The sequence below is a fragment of the Giraffa tippelskirchi genome, chromosome 6 (assembly GCF_054371585.1).
Source record: "Giraffa tippelskirchi isolate mGirTip1 chromosome 6, T2T-mGirTip1v1.2.pri, whole genome shotgun sequence".
Classification (NCBI taxonomy): domain Eukaryota; kingdom Metazoa; phylum Chordata; class Mammalia; order Artiodactyla; family Giraffidae; genus Giraffa; species Giraffa tippelskirchi.
In genome coordinates, this window is record NC_137280.1 from 99,444,962 (window position 1) to 99,461,270 (window position 16,309).

General features: G+C 38.8%; 1 protein-coding gene across 3 annotated transcripts in view; it reads right to left on the bottom strand.

Moving 5' to 3' along the window:
• Nucleotides 1-16,309, bottom strand: part of LYRM7 (LYR motif containing 7) — a 620,686-nt gene that overhangs the window by 100,551 nt on the left and 503,826 nt on the right. For all 3 annotated transcript variants that reach the window (XM_081500261.1, XM_081500263.1, XM_081500262.1), the window contains one exon: nucleotides 14,201-14,279. The gene's annotated coding sequence lies outside the window, so the exon portion shown is untranslated. The remainder of the gene's footprint in view (nucleotides 1-14,200; nucleotides 14,280-16,309) is intronic.

The window sequence follows — 16,309 nt, forward strand, 5'->3', positions numbered from 1 at the left end:
TCATTAGGCCATACCATGTCCAAGGGCATGGTGTGATGAGAATTACTTTAGGGTACAAGGCTAAGAGTTTACCTGCTTGGATTAGAACACCATAACAGTCCACAGAGTACATGAACATTTACTGAATAACTTCACAAGGGTTCAGTTCAGTTCAGTTCAGTCGCTCAGTCGTGTCCGACTCTCTGCGACCCCATGAACTGCAGCACGCCAGGCCTCCCTGTCCATCACCAACTCCCGAAGTCTATCCAAACCCATGTTCATCGAGTCGGTGATGCCATCCAACCATCTCATCCTCTGTCGTCTCCTTCTCCTCCCGCCCCCAATCCTACCCAGCATCAGGGTCTTTTCCAATGAGTCAACCCTTCGCATGAGGTGGCCAAAGTATTGGAGTTTCAGCTTCAACATCAGACCTTCCAATGAACACCCAGGATTGATCTCTTTTAGGATGGATTGATTGGATCTCCTTGCAGTCCAAGGGACTCTCAAGAGTCTTCTCCAACACCACAGTTCAAAAGCATCAATTCTGCGGCGCTCAGCTTTCTTCACTGTCCAACTCTCACATCCATACATGACCACTGGAAAAACCATAGCCTTGACTAGATGGACTTTTGTTGGCAAAGCAATGTCTCTGCTTTTAAATATGCTATCTAGGTTGGCCATAACCTTCCTTCCAAGGAGTAAGCGTCTTTTAATTTCATGGCTGCAGTCACCATCAGCAGTGATTCTGGAGCCCAAAAAAGTAAAGTCTGACACCGTTTCCACTGTTTCCCCATCTATTTCCCATGGAGTGATGGGACCAGATGCCATGATCTTAGTTTTCTGAACATTGAGCTTTAAGCCAACTTTTTCACTCTCCTCCTTCACCTTCATCAAAAGGCTCTTTAGCTCTTCTTCACTCTCTGCCATAAGGGTGGTGTCATCCGCATATCTGAGGTTATTGATATTTCTCCCGGCAATCTTGATTCCAGCTTGTGTTTCTTCCAGCCCAGCATTTCTCATGATGTACTCTGCATATAAGTTAAATAAGCAGGGTGACAATATACAGCCTTGACGGACTCCTTTTCCTATTTGGAACCAGTCTGTTGTTCCATGTCCAGTTCTAACTGTTGCTTCCTGACCTGCATACAGGTTTCTCAAGAGACAGGTCAGATGGTCTGGTATTCCCATCTCTTTCAGAATTCACAAGGGTAATGGGATTGAAAGGGAAATTGATTAACTTACTGCGTATCTTTATTGACATTATTATCATTTAGGCTTGTACATTTGTATAGAGTAAGCATGATGAAATATTTAAGAGTTATTTTATTCTATTTTATTTTTAGATTGTTTTATTGAACTGAGGTTCCAAAACTGAAATAAAGAATCTGATTGAAGATCTTTATTCTATTACTAATCAGTTATCTGTGTACATGGTTAGGATATTTCCCCTTGGCCAACTTTCCATAAGCATCACTGCTTTGATCTGTGAGGTTGTTGATTGAATAAATTGACTTGTAGGAGTCCTAATTATGCTGCCTTTCTATGACTGGTTTTCTGTACAGCAGGAGAAAGGGGATTTCCTTTCCCCCTTCACACATTTCTTATTTGGAAAGGAAAGGACCCCTTATTGACACTTTGACAATGAATTAGTGAGAGGCTGGGCTTCCACAATAAACAAAGAATAAATACATGATTTCTATGTTCTCAACAGCCTGTTGAGAACATCCTGTAAATTTTCCTTGTTTTTTCTTTTTTAGGAAATTCACTGAAGATCATTGTATCTGAACCTCTGCTTTTGCTGCTTCTTTAAAGCCCAAGCAAAAGCATTGTGTTTGCTCAGTCTCGTCCTCCAAAAAAATCTTCCTGAAGAACTGTGCTATGTTTCCTAGTCTTAAAGGATTTCCAGGGTGCTATGATTTCTGATGAGTCTTTGTCAGTTTGAAACAGATGACCACTTAATATCAGCACCATCATGGTGACTGACAGAAGCACATGAAAAAAATAGCAATATTAATAAATGATTGACATAAAGTATGGGATGATGCAGATGATCATTTTGACAAGGAACCATCCATTCATTCATTCCACAAGTAATTCCTTAGCACTTACTTTGTGCCAAGTACCATTAGAGCAACTGGGGATACAATGGTGAATAAAGAAGGAAAATTCCTTGCCTTCATGGATCTATGCTGTACTGTGCAAGTTAGATTATAGGCAGGCAGAAAGGGAATAAATAACATAACTGCACATTCTTTTATGTGTTATTGAGCTGACTGTGGCTCAGATCATGAACTCCTTATTGCCAAATTCAGACTTAAATTGAAGAAAGTAGGGAAAACCACTAGACCATTCAGGTATGACCTAAATCAAATCCCTTATGATATACAGTGGAAGTGAGAAACAGATTTAAGGGACTAGACCTGATAGACAGAGTGCCTGATGAACTATGGATGGAGGTTTGTGACATTGTACAGGAGACAGGGATCAAGACCATCCCCAAGAAAAAGAAATGCAAAAAAGCAAAATGGCTGTCTGTGGAGGCCTTACAAATAGCTGAGGAAAGAAGAGAAGTGAAAGGCAAAGCAGAAAAGGAAAGATATATGCATCTGAATGCAGAGTTCCAAAGAATAGTAAGGAGAGATAAGAAAGCTTTCCTCAGTGATCAGTGCAAAGAAACAAAGGAAAACAATAGAATGGGAAAGACTAGAGATCTCTTCAAGAAAATTAGAGATGCCAAGGGAATATTTCGTGCAAAGATGGGCTCAATAAAGGACAGAAATGGTATGGACCTAACAGAAGCAGAAGATATTAAGAAGAGGTGGCAAGAATACACAGAAGACCTGAACAAAAAAGATCTTCACGACCCAGATAATCACAATGGTGTGATCACTCACCTAGAGCCAGACATCCTGGAATGGGAAGTCAAGTGGGCCTTAGAAAGCATCACTACGAACAAAGCTAGTGGAGGTGACAGAATTCTAGTTGAACTATTTCAAATCATAAAGGACGGTGCTGTGAAAGTGCTGCACTCAACAAGCCAGCTAATCTGTAAAACTCAGCAGTGGCCACAGGAATGGAAAAGGTCAGTTTTCATTCCAATCCCAAAGGAAGGCAATGCCAAAGAATGCTCAAACTACCACACAATTGCACTCACCTCACACGCTAGTAAAGTAATGCTCAAAATTCTCCAAGCCAGTCTTCAGCAGTACGTGAACCCTGAACTTCTAGATGTACAAACTGGTTTTAGAAAGGGCAGAGGAACCAAAGATCAAAATGCCAACATCTGCTGGATCATCGAAAAAGCAAGAGAGTTCCAGAAAAACATCTATTTCTGCTTTATTGACTATGCCAAAGCCTTTGACTGTGTGGATCACAATAGACTGTGGAAAATTCTTCAAGAACTGGGAACACCAGACCACCTGACCTGCCTCCTGAGAAATCGGTATGCAGGTCAGGAAGCAACAGTTAGAAATGGACATGGAACAACAGACTGGTTCCAAATAGGAAAAGGAGTACGTCAAGGCTGTATATTGTCACCCTGCTTATTTAACTTCTGTGCAGAGTACATCATGAGAAACGCTGGGCTGGAAGAAGCAAAGCTGGAATCAAGATTGCTGGGAGAAATACCAATAATCTCAGATATGCAGATGACACCACCCTTATGGCAGAAAGTGAAGAAGAACTAAAGAGCCTCTTGATGAAAGTGAAAGAGGAGAGTGAAAAAGTTGGCTTAAAACTCAACATTCAGAAAACTAAGATCATGGCATCCAGTCCCATCACTTCATGGGAAATAGATGGGGAAACAGTGGAAACAGTGTCAGACTTTATTTTGGGGGGTTCCCAAATCACTGCAGATGGTGACTGCAGCCATGAAATTAAAAGATGCTTACACCTTGGAAGGAAGGTTATGACCAACCTAGACAGCATATTAAAAAGCAGAGACATTACTTTGCCAACAAAGGTTAGTCTAGTCAAGGATATGTTTTTTTCAGTAGTCATGTATGGATGTGAGAGTTGGACTGTAAAGAAAGCTGAGTGCCAAAGAATAGATGCTTTTGAACTGTAGTGTTGGAGAAGACGTTTGAAAGTCCCTTGGACTGCAAGGAGATCCAGCCAGTCCATCTTAAAGGAGCTCAGTCCTGATTGTTCATTGATGTTGAAGCTGAAACTCCAATACTTTGGCCACCTGATGGCAAGAGCTGACTCATTTGAAAAGACCCTGATGCTGGGAAAGATCGAAGGCAGGAGGAGAAGGGGATGACAGAGGATGAGATGGTTGGATGGCATCACAGACTCGATGGACATGAGTTTGGGTAAACTCTGGGAGTTGGTGATGGACAGGGAGGCCTGGTGTCCTGCAGTCCATGGGGTCGCAAAGAGTCGGACACGACTGAGCGACTGAACTGAACTGAACCTTTTACTGTCCTCATCCCTGATAACAGCTCTGATGCTGTCAGCCTGGGTTCCTGCAGTCCTTTGTTTCCTTAACCCCGTCTTCTTGTTTGAAGCACTAGATCACCAGAGTCAGACAAATTTTTTCAGGCTACATCATTCCTTATATTTCCTTCTTTCTCTCTGTTTTTCTGCCTTTTGTAGATCCTTTACTTTCTTGCCATCTCAACGACTCATTTAACATAGTGACTGTCAAGTATTATCCTGATTCATGATGGATATTTATCATGCTTTCAAAAGTGTAGATAAATAATTAATTTCAAGATTATTCCATTTTTTTTTTTGCTTTTAAAAAAAAAGAACACTAGATTTTTTACAAAGCCTTTCAGTTTTCTCAAAAAGAAATGAGAAGCACATAACATCAGTATTCACATTCCTTCTACTTTAACATAAGTTTAAGTTTAACGTAAGTTTAAGTTTAACATAAGTTTAAGTTTAACTTTAAGCTTGTCAGATTTGAGGTTTTAGACAGTTGATGAACTGAGTCACAGTGTTATAATCATGTTAGTTACCTGACTCCTTCTTGCTCTCAGGGGTTTCCCTCATTCAGTTAGCTTCACGTAAGTGGAGTCAGTAGGTGGAGATGGAAGTGTGTATCGCTTTCTTCTCCTTGACTAATGAGCTCAATTTCCTAACAGCTTCTGAGAGATCCAGTAAACTCTCAAGGCAAGTCAAAATTCTAGTTCATTTTTCACCACCATTAGTGGAGTTCCTACACTCTGACCAGGCAAAGCACATCAAATGATCTACAAGCCTGTGAGGAAAGTGACTCTACTCTTGACCACTCTTTCAAAGATCCACAGGGTTAAGTGAAAGACAAAGCCAGCTCCTAGTCTGGGACATCATCAAAGGGTCTAGATCTGCAAACAGTACCTAATGCTGTCTCTCTCTCTTTCTCCTTTCTTTGCTCTCCCACCTACTCTTCTTCCCCATTGATACTGGTTTCTTATACAAACTACCACAAACTTAGTGGCTAAAAATGACACAGATATATTATCTTACAGGTGAGAGGTCAAAAAATGGGCCTTGCTGGAAGAAATCAAGATGTTGGCAAGGCTGCATTCCTTTTGGAAGCTCTAGAGGTGAATATGTTTCTTCATCTTTTTCAGTTTCCACAGGTCATCTGCATTCCTTGGTTCTTGGCCTCTCCAGCCAGCTTCAAATCAGCAACTGCAACATTCTGACCTCTACTTTTGTCATCACATCTTCTTTGACTTTGACAAAGACTTCCGATTTCCTTTCTCACTTTTAAGGACCTTCATGACTACACTGGGCCCATGACAGATAAACTGGGGTAATCTCCCCATCTCAAGGTTAGTTGATCAGCAACCTTAATTTCATCTGCAATCTTAACCTCCCTTTTCCATGTAACCTAACACCTTCACAGGCCCTGAGGATTAAGAACATAGACATTTTGGGTGGGGTGCATCATTCTGTCAAAAACACTATCTTCTACCTCAGCCACTGCAAAGCAAGTATACTTTAAGGTCAAAAAGAAGTCTAGGATGATGAAAATGTTCTGGAACTAAATAGTGTTAATGGCTGCACAACTTTGTGAATGTGCTAGTAAGCTACTGAATTGTACACTTTAAAATTGTGCATTGATGGCATAGAGATTACATCATGATAAAAAATATATATAAAAAAATATATAAGTTGACTATATGGGTTGTATTCACTAAGCTGTTTTATCTGTTGCTTTACTTCCACATAAGCATAAATATCACTCACAGTCACTCCTTTCCAGCTTCACCCAATTCAACTTTCCCCTGAGTGGGAGTGAATGAGTCCAGACATAACAATTTCAAGAAAGATTACAGAAGAGACAGATATGCAATAAAATAGGCTATATTGGTACTTCAAGAATGTTTTTTAGATAACTGAGCCTTTCAGCCCCATACCAGCCTTAGTCATACACTAGCAGATCCTGTTGGGCTCTGTATAATTTGGAATAATTCCCAAGTAATTGAAATATGCAAATGAAAAACCCTCCTAAGAGGGTTTATGTGGATGTTTGAATGGTACATGTTAGTAAATATTCTGAAGTAAATAGAGACAATAATGAATCAGCTTCAGATGCACCCCAAAGTAAGAAAGTAAAAGTTCCATGCAACTGGAGCATATTCATTTGGTGACACTAAATCATGAAGAATATAAAAGAAAAAAAAAGAGCTCTAAGGGTCTTCCATCTGAGACCGCAGGCTTAAATTGCAGAGAACCAGGTAACAAGCCTCATTTGACCTGACAACAAAGCCTCACGTAGAGGTGAGAATGTTCATGCAAGGATCCCAGGCCACAGGGATAATCATTATGTGGACCAGAGGTTTGCAAAACTTCTCTATGCAACACACCACCTCAAAAAAGAATATATGTGGAGGTTTGCAGCTAGTGTCTGGGCTTCACTTTTCAAGCATCAACTTGGTTAGAAGGCAGCAGGTGTCAGAAACAGGGAGTGTGGAGATGGAGAAGGTACAATGTCAATTAATACTGAAAACTGAACCCCTGAACTGCCACTCATATTGGAGTATATACTACAACTATTTATCCTGGCTGTCTCCTTTATCTCTGTATTCACCTTGGGGGAAATCCAAAACTTAGATGAAAATGGTACCTATTAAAAGGACTTTTTATTAACTCTGAAAAGTGCCTTTATTTTTCTGGAAGTCTCATAACACTTGTTAATCCTCCCATACTGCTGTCATGAATGACAAATCTGAGATAAACTTCTCTTTTTGCTTTGAGTTTGCATTTAAAAGAATATGATTCTGAAAGAGAGGTTTTAAGAATTTACAGTGAACTCGCTGAGTTATTTATTGCCTAAATTTTCCTTCATTCTCATCAAGGGAACACGTTTATTACATTTTCTCCCTCTGTGCATTTATATTTCTGTGAAGTTTCCAGAAATGGAAGGAAGTGGGGAATTGGCATACTAATTTTGCAGTCAGGGAGACTCTTCACTTTTTAATAGCTCATAATACAAATGGGATAGTTGAATCAAATACAGGTTTTGGCTAGAGATTTTTCTAGCTTGATTTTTTCAAACTGTGATCAATCCATTTCCACATTGCTCCTACAGCTGGATGTAGTTTATACTTCAAAATCTCTGAAAACATAGGTTACAAGTTTTCTAGTTTTAGATGGGGTGGGAAAGTCCTTTGATGTTTTTGAGGTGAAAATTACCCATCAAAGAAGTAGAGTTAAGCATGTGCACCAGAAAAAAAGCATATATCCTATTTCTATACTTGGAATAAAAAGGAGAAAAACAAAACCCCAAGTCCCTGCAATTGAAACAATATATTTTATTAATTTCAACCTTCCGTAGTAATTTTATCCCAATCTCTCACGGGCCCTTGGAAATGTTAAGACAACCAAACCAAAATTATCAGTAGGTTTGTTATCCAAACCATGACTGATCCACAACAAATTGTGAAATCTCAAATTGCTTCTTCATGTAGTATTTTTGCGCTATTTCCCCAAACACACACATACACCCTACATCAATTGCTTAATCTTATGGATTGCAACAAAGCTTAATGCAGGAAAAATCCTATTAGGGGATACTTTGTTCTCCCACAGATTTGGATAGCATGAAATATAGAATTCATTTCTCTCCCAAGCTTAAGTAGTTGGGTACCAATCTAGAGTAATTGAAATTTTGGGTTCTTGTCTAGGATCATCAACTCTACTGTTTCTCTTCCTTTCTCTATGAATGGAAGTCTTCATAGACTTCATAGTCTCTTGTAATTTATGTAAAAAATGGACATTTATGCAAAATGAGTTCCTAGAGTTATGCAAAGCCTTATTCCTCACCCAGCAGCAATTTCATAGGACAAACATCTTCTGGATTGATGGTCAAACTGCTTCACTTGCAAATTGTTCAGTGGTTCTTTTCTTTCTTTTCCCCCCACCTTTTACATGTTGGTGATCAAACAAGCCTTTCTCCCTGTGATACCCATCGAGAACCTTGAGCATCCCTTACAAACCACCCCTCCTATTGTTTCTTGGGCAAAACCTGTCTTGCCTGCCTTACCGTGTGGGGCTTCTAGTCCCTCTCAATTTAGCAATATTCACATTTTCTTGTGTTGGCTGCTAAGTCGTGTCTGACTGCCACTCCATGGGCTATGTAGTCTGCAAGACTCCTCTGTCCATTTTCTTGGTACATACTTTTTCAGTAAAAGGCCTCTTAGACATATACTATGTTACAGTTTATTTTTTATTTTGGTTGCCTGGGGACTTTTAGAAAAAACATCTGTGTCTTTTTCATCCCAGACTCACACACGCACAAATATATATATAACATGAAATTGCAAAAGGAAGTTTTTAGTCTTAAGTTTCCTGAGCCTTTAAAAAAAGTTTTAAATTATTATTTTCTTTATCCCCCAGTTTTACTGAGATATAATTGACAAATAACACTGTATTCATTTAAAGTATACACAACATAAGGATTGGATATATATACGTATTGCTAAATGATGTCTCATGGCAGGGGAAACATGAGTACCAAAAGTGCTGGTACCATATTCTCACAGCTTAAAACAAGAGGGAGGAAAAAAAAAAAACATCCCTTACCTCTTGGCTGGGGTTAGAAAACTCCTGCGGAAGGTCTCTGATTGTTTCCACTTGGGAGACATGCTCAGTCTGGAGCCATCAAGGGCCCAGAGATTGGAGACTAAGTCTCAGTTTGTGTTATGTGTCCATCCCATGGTTAGGATATTCTGGGTCTGTTTACAGGTAAATGGAAGGCAAGCTTGTGGATTAGCTATCCAAAGGAGTTTTCCAATGAAACGACTGCAAAAGCTACATCATACAAAACAACCACCATGTTAAACGAGTTGCTGAGATGGCAAGAAATTAAAAAATCCAAGAAGCCAAAAAATAAAGTGAAAGAAGAAATCCTGGGGAGTGGTTTAGCCTGAAGGAATCTATTCAACCTTAGTGACTGTGAACTTTTATTTTGATTGCTACAGCAGGTAGAAGAAACAAGGTATGTTTTTATTATAAATTTTCCCTCAAAAAAAAAAAAAAAAAAAGAGTGACCTGAAAATATGAGCAAGGGACAACAGACCATAAAAATGATCTAATAAACTCAAACAAGAGCCATATAGAACCTCATGTCAGAGACCGTCTGTCTAGATTTTATTCCTTAAAGACATAAGGACAACCCTAAGCCATCACTCTGATGTGTCACTGATCTCTGGGGACTCTGAGCTGAGGTTTTGGGTCTGTGATAAAACTGTCTTTATGTGCTCTATATGTTCCCTTTTCTGCTTTATTTACTCATTCTACAATTATGCTGTGCACCGTGCTGGCTCTGCCCTTAAGGAGGTCACAGTGCAAGAAAAATTCGAGTTCACAATCAGATAATGACACTCCTGGTGACAAGTGCTGCAGCAGAAGAGTAGACAAGCAGTGTGAGGCGTTCAGGAGGAAATTCCTAAATCCACTTGAGTAACTAGGCTGGTTTTAAGTTGTGACCTGAAGGCAGACAATTGAGGCTGGGCACTTCGGGCTGTGGGAAGAGCATGTGTAAAAGCACAGAGCTTAGGAAGGAGCAGGGTGCATGTGGAGAATCTCCAGAGGTTTAAGTATTACTGACTCACAGAGGGAGTGTGTCGAGGAAGAGAAGAAACAGGGACCAGGCCTGAGATTTTGCCCTGTAGGGTTGGAGGGTATTAAAGGATTTAAAGGTCAGTGACATGATTGTGGCTGCAGGAAAGAGCACTCAACAACAATGTAGCAGCTATTCAGACCAGGGGTGATGATGAACTAACCCAAGGCAGTAGGGGCAGGGGGATAAATCTGAGATACTCAGGAGGTTAAATCCCCATGACTGAAGAAGTCCAGCAACAGAGAAAGGCAAGGCAAGGATGACTCTTTGGTTTCTAGTTTGTGTGATTACGTATAAACTGTGAATAAAAGTTGATTATGAAAATGAAAGATAAATGTTGGTTGTAAGAATGTAATTTTAAAACTATAGGGGAGTTGGAGCAAAAAATCCCAAGGAGGTAGGAAATAACCTAAACTGGTCAGCTAAGCACAAAGAAATATTATTGGACAAAAGTGTAAAGGACTGATTTTCAGAAAGACTCAGGGCCGGTAAAATTAGCCAAAGCGAGGAGGAAGAGGATTATCTTTGTTTCCTGGTGCCATTAAAAGCAACTGGGATGGATGCCCAGGATCCTATTACAGCAGTTTTAGCTTCTTCTAGAGACAAAACTTTAGTTTCTTCTTAATTCTCCAATGACTTTTTGGTATTTTATAGAGAGTTATTTCTTCAAAGGAAGAGCAAAATCTGAGTTTGTCTTGTCAGGCTTACAAATGCTCTAGTTAAAACACATTAGGGCAATCAAATATACATAGGTTAGTCTCACCCATGCTTGTCTCCACTATCTATCCTTCTAGGTGGCTTGGCTTCTTGCTAAGTCTAGAGTGTTCCCAGAACACTGAAATATGTGGTTTTCTAAAGAGGAGGTGGGAAAAGGAACATTATTGATTGTTGCTAGGCTTGTTGACTTGTTACTCCCCCATCTCTTTCTCTGTGTCTGGCTTGAGCCATGAACCAAGAAGTTGAGTCATAGCTCACCATTCTTCGCCTCTTCGCCTCTGCCACTGCTCATGTTGAAGAACCTGACTTGCTCTTCTTGACTTTTCCTTTCCACTGTTTCTCTTCATCATGTCCTAAACCTTCATATGCATTTATTTTATAACCTGAGTGAATCCAAAGGCTCCATATTGCCAGTCTCAGCACTGTCACATTCAAAGAATTGGATCCACTAGAAGTAATGAAAATTAATTTGAATCTTCACTTATGTCTCACGAAGAACATTAAAGGAGACCCACTTCAAAATTCAGGCTTCCCTGATAGCTTAGCTGGTAAAGAATCTGCCTGAAATGGGGGATACCTGTGTTCGATTCCTGGGTTTGGAAGGTCCCCTGGAGAAGGGAACCCACTTCAGTATTTTGGCCTGGAGAATTCCATGGAGTGTATAGTCCATGGGGTCGAAAAGAGTCGGACATGACTGAGCAACTTTTACTTTCAATTCAAAATCCACAGGACTGCTTTTCAGACAAGCCACTTTTGCAGTCTTCTCACTCCCCAGCTCCCTCATAGCTCCATAGATGCTTCCATGGATGAGTTTCTGGTCAGATTTCTTAGTCCCCTACCCTGACTTATTACTTGCTTCTGTCTAACAGGGTTGAAGTGGCAGGGAGGGAAGGCACATGCCAGAAATGTCTAAGTGGGCTGGGTTGAGAGATTCTATTGATTTTGGTTGCAATGCTCTCGAACTTTTAACACTTTACTGGAATTATTTACATGCTTGTTTCTCTCACCTAGATCAGTAGTCCTCCACAGAAGTATCCCAGCCCACTAAGGTGTTGGAATCAGGCTTGAGGAAGGGCTTGGGTTATAACTATTTTTGAGGGAATTGTGCTTAACTCTTAGTCTATGCAATTATCTGGAGTGAGTGACCATAAAATTCTGGATGTACTGAAAGAGTGAAATACTAGACAGTAAAACCCAAAAAGGTAGGCACAGCCACCGTACTCATTTCTATACTTTAGTTGTAAAAGGAACGAATAAATGCACTTTTATTTGTAAATTGGGATCTATTTTAATGTCTTAAATGCCAGTAGTTGTAATATAACTCTTCATACATTAGTTGCTTTCAACTTGAAGTTATTAATATAAATTTTATAATTCACATATTCTTAAAAGAAATAAATGGAGGAATAAGGGACAAGGCAAAGACCGATTCTAAACTCATCTGATGCATGCAGATTTGGGGGACTCCCCTTTTTTTTTTCCCCTGGAAAAATAATGAGTTTTACATTATCAGCCCAGATCTCATGATGCAGGATTTGCTTTTAACTCAGCCTGATATTTACTGTTAAACTTTTCATATAAACTTTGTATTGATTCTGTACTAAAGGATATAGAAAACTGGTTTTAGGCAAACAGTGAATGTGTGCTGAACCAGTTTTCTTGTTTTAAATGTGCCTCATTATATATCACTGTCACCCTCCTCGTGCTTGTGTGCTCATATGGTTTTGCTATTCTGAGTAGCACTGCATCTGATTTACCGCACCCGGGAAGCAGTCTCTTGGGTGTGTGGGAAGACAGAAGTTATCATTTGGGTGCCAGAATATGAGAAGTTTGTTTCTATTAATATATTTATAAAGTCAGCAAATTACATTATATGTATTATATACATATGTATTACATACATAGGTGGAGAGAGAGAAAAAGAGAGGAGGAAATTGTCTCTAAATTCCAGTCCCTTTCCCCTAAGATCCTCATTCACATCTCTTAGTGTCTAAAAAGCACCTTAAATGTAATTATCAGTACAACAAAGTCTTAATTTATTCCCTTCCCAGGTTATCTTTTCACAGTCTATTCCATTCTAATAAATGGTAGCACCATCTCCTCAATGGCAAGGACTAAAAGCTAGGTGTTATCCTTGTATCCTTTCCATTTATCACCTTCCACATCCATCAGCAAATACTTTGAGGTCTGCCTCTAAAATACTTCTTGAATTTTCCCACCTCACTCTTTGCCCAAACTACCTTTTTTTCTATCTTAGTGAAAGTTGCTCAGTCGTGTCCACCTTTGCAACCCCCTTTGCAACCCCGTGGACTGTACAGTCCATGGAATTCTCTAGGCCAGAATACCAGAGTGGGTAGCCGTTCCCTTCTCCCGGGGATCTTCCTGATCCAGAAATCGAACTGGGGTTTCCTGCATTGCAGGCAGATTCTTTACCAACTAAGTTATGAGGAAGCCCTTTTTAATCTATCTTATATTGTTTTTTATCCAGACCTCTATAATGACTACTTTGTTAAATAAGACAGTATTACCGATGGACAATTATAACTCAACATCTTCAATATGACATACTCTTGCTATGTGCAAATAATACAAATAACTATGATTTGATCAATTATTTATTTACTTCAGAAATAGTATCTGTTTTTAATACTAGTAACCTCTGAAATGATTATTTAATCCCAAATAATTATAATAGCAATAAAAACTAAAATGTAAGTGGTAGTCAAAAATGACCATCTATATGGTGTGTGTGTGTGTGTGTGTGTGTGTGTGTGTGTGTGTGGTGTGTGGTGCAGGCAGTGCTGAGGGAATATAAGAGCTAACCTCATCATACATCTGAAATTTTAGAGAAAGGTCAGAAACTGTCCCCTTTTAAACAGCATAGATATGATTATAATATAGATATCTGACTCCCTGTTAAAAGAATATAGCTAATTTAAACATCAATTTGTAAGCACAACAATGGTACAACTAGGATGTTAAATACATCTCAGTAAGGAGTCTTAGGAACATCCCTGATAATGGGGATGTTACATTCCAAATTAAGGTGGCTAACTGAACAAAGGTATCAGATTTTACTCTTCCTCAAATGCAACTAAAAATACAGTAAGGGGTTAACATTTTTTTTTAGTATGTTTAAACAGCAAGGAATGCTTTAAAGGGATTTAAAAAATAAAGAAAGACAGTGAGAACAAAAAAAAAGAGAAAACATACACAAAATTTTGAAAGCTAAAAATACATGGTAAGCAGCTTAGCAGAGTACAGAGCTGAATGCTAAGCCAGTAAGAGCCAAAACTGAGAAACAACCTGATTTTCATTGCAGGGTATTCAAATAAGTACAAAATAAACTAGAAGTACAAAATAGCTCTGAAATGGAGCTCAAAGAGAATGTTAAATGATACTGATTTGATGAAAACTGAATGAAAAAGATATTTCTGAACTTACCATTATGTTTCTGGGCAACTGATTCCACTCTACCCATGATAGTTCAGGACTGGAGAGAGCAAAATACAGGGCCTCTAGCCTAGGGAACATAAGGCAAAGTTAAGGGCATTGGTACAGTTTCAAAAATAGGTAGGTTAAGTGATCTTATGCAGATTGTTTACTGAGATCTCAATTTCCCTCATCCCCTAGAACTCTAATAGACAGTACTGTACCCTCCAAAGAGAAGGTGAAAGTCTTATATTTTTAGGAAAACTGATTAGGCCCAGAGTTTGATTTGGGCAAGGCCTAATCCATTTTCCTAAATATAAGGAATACTGTACATCAGAGGGTCTCAACAAACAAATAAGTGTTTCTCAACAACAAATATATCAGAGTTTCTCGATGAACAACCTACCTATCACTCTACTTAAGAAGGTTAGACTCCACAAGTCAACTTACTTGTTATGGGCTTTCAATCAGCTTTTTAAACTTTCAGTGGAAGGACATATAAAAATAAGTCAACAAAAAGGAAAATAAAGGTAGTTTGTTGGAGACAGACACTACATACTTAAAAAAAAACCTACCAAAGACTTAGATGAATATACCAGCTGCATGAATTGGGAGATTTAAAAATGAAAAGTCTATAGATTCAGTATAATCTCAACCAAAATCCAAGGAGGATTTTTTGGGCAGAAATTAGTAAGCTCATTCTAAATGTATATGGAAATGCAAAGGGCTAAAAGTAATAAAGATAACCCTGAAGAAGCAGAATAAAACTTGAGATATTATACTCCCAGATATCAAGACTTATTGCAAAGAGACAGTGACTATGACATTCACTGTAGATATGACAGTGTGATATTAAATAAGCATTGATAAACTGAACAACAAAACAGAATAAGAAGCTGAATAAAAAATAAAAAACACATGTAGGGTTAGTCTACATGTCGTTTCACTCTAATACATTTAGAAAAGAACAGTATTTTCCCCAAACTTCAGACAAACAATTAAAAAATGAAAAAATAATAAACCTAAGCATCTCCATATTATATCTATTCCATATCTAATCCATATATCTAAATCATATATCCATATATCTAATCCATATTATATCTATTCCAGGAGTGTCTTCCTTGGCATATCAGAGTAAGCTCCTAATGGACCAACCACCACAGAAATTTTACCAATGGCACAAATGTCACCATGACTAGCAAACAAGAAATCTAGAATTACTCACGCCAATACATTGAGAATGACTTATAGTCCATCTAAGGAAGAGGTGGTACCATTAATAACTTCTGCCAGACTTTGCGACAAGTTTCTTTCAGTCTTTTCTATTTGTAAGATGCTCACCGCTGGGAACACTGCTCTTACTGTACCAACACTGAGTTAGTTATCCTTTCAGGTAGAGTGTCTGAATAATCAGGGGTAGTCACCTTTTGGAACTCACGTCTAAGTTGGAGCTTTCATCTTTGGTGATTTATAGAATTATATTTCAGAGTATTATTCCTAAAACACATGAGGCGCTTCTCTGAGGCAAACTGGACCAGAGGTTCTGGCTGTAAAGGAATTAGTAGCCGGGAGGAGCACGGGAGACAAGGAGTTGTCCAACACATGAGATCAGAACTAGGGCCTTACATTAGTTTGATTACATATTTGGATCTCTATTAGTCTGTTCTAAGTGACAATTTCTTAGCCCATCATTCAGTGGAGGTTGTTGAATTCAGATTTAAAATTACCTCTGATTAGTTGTAATAACTGGTCTTTTTTCTGAGAGGGGGTCACCATCAAAGTCCATAAGTAGATTTTTAAGGTCGGTCATTTGTTGATGTAGGGGCAAGTAGAAATGCTACTGGCTATAATTTCCTGTGGTCTCATTTAATGAGACCAGATTTGTGCAGAGGTTTTTTTTTTCCCCCTTATCATGGGGGTCTGATGGCACATCCAGCAGTTGGTAAGATTAAAAGTAGTGGCTACTGTTTGGGATGATCTAAGAAAGGCATTAGAATAACTCTGTTCTGACCTAACAGTTATCAGAAAGAGAAAAGAAAAGAGAAATAGGGTAATTACAGATGGACAACAACAGGGGTCAAATGTAATTGAGAAGACAAAGGTATATGCAGATCAGAC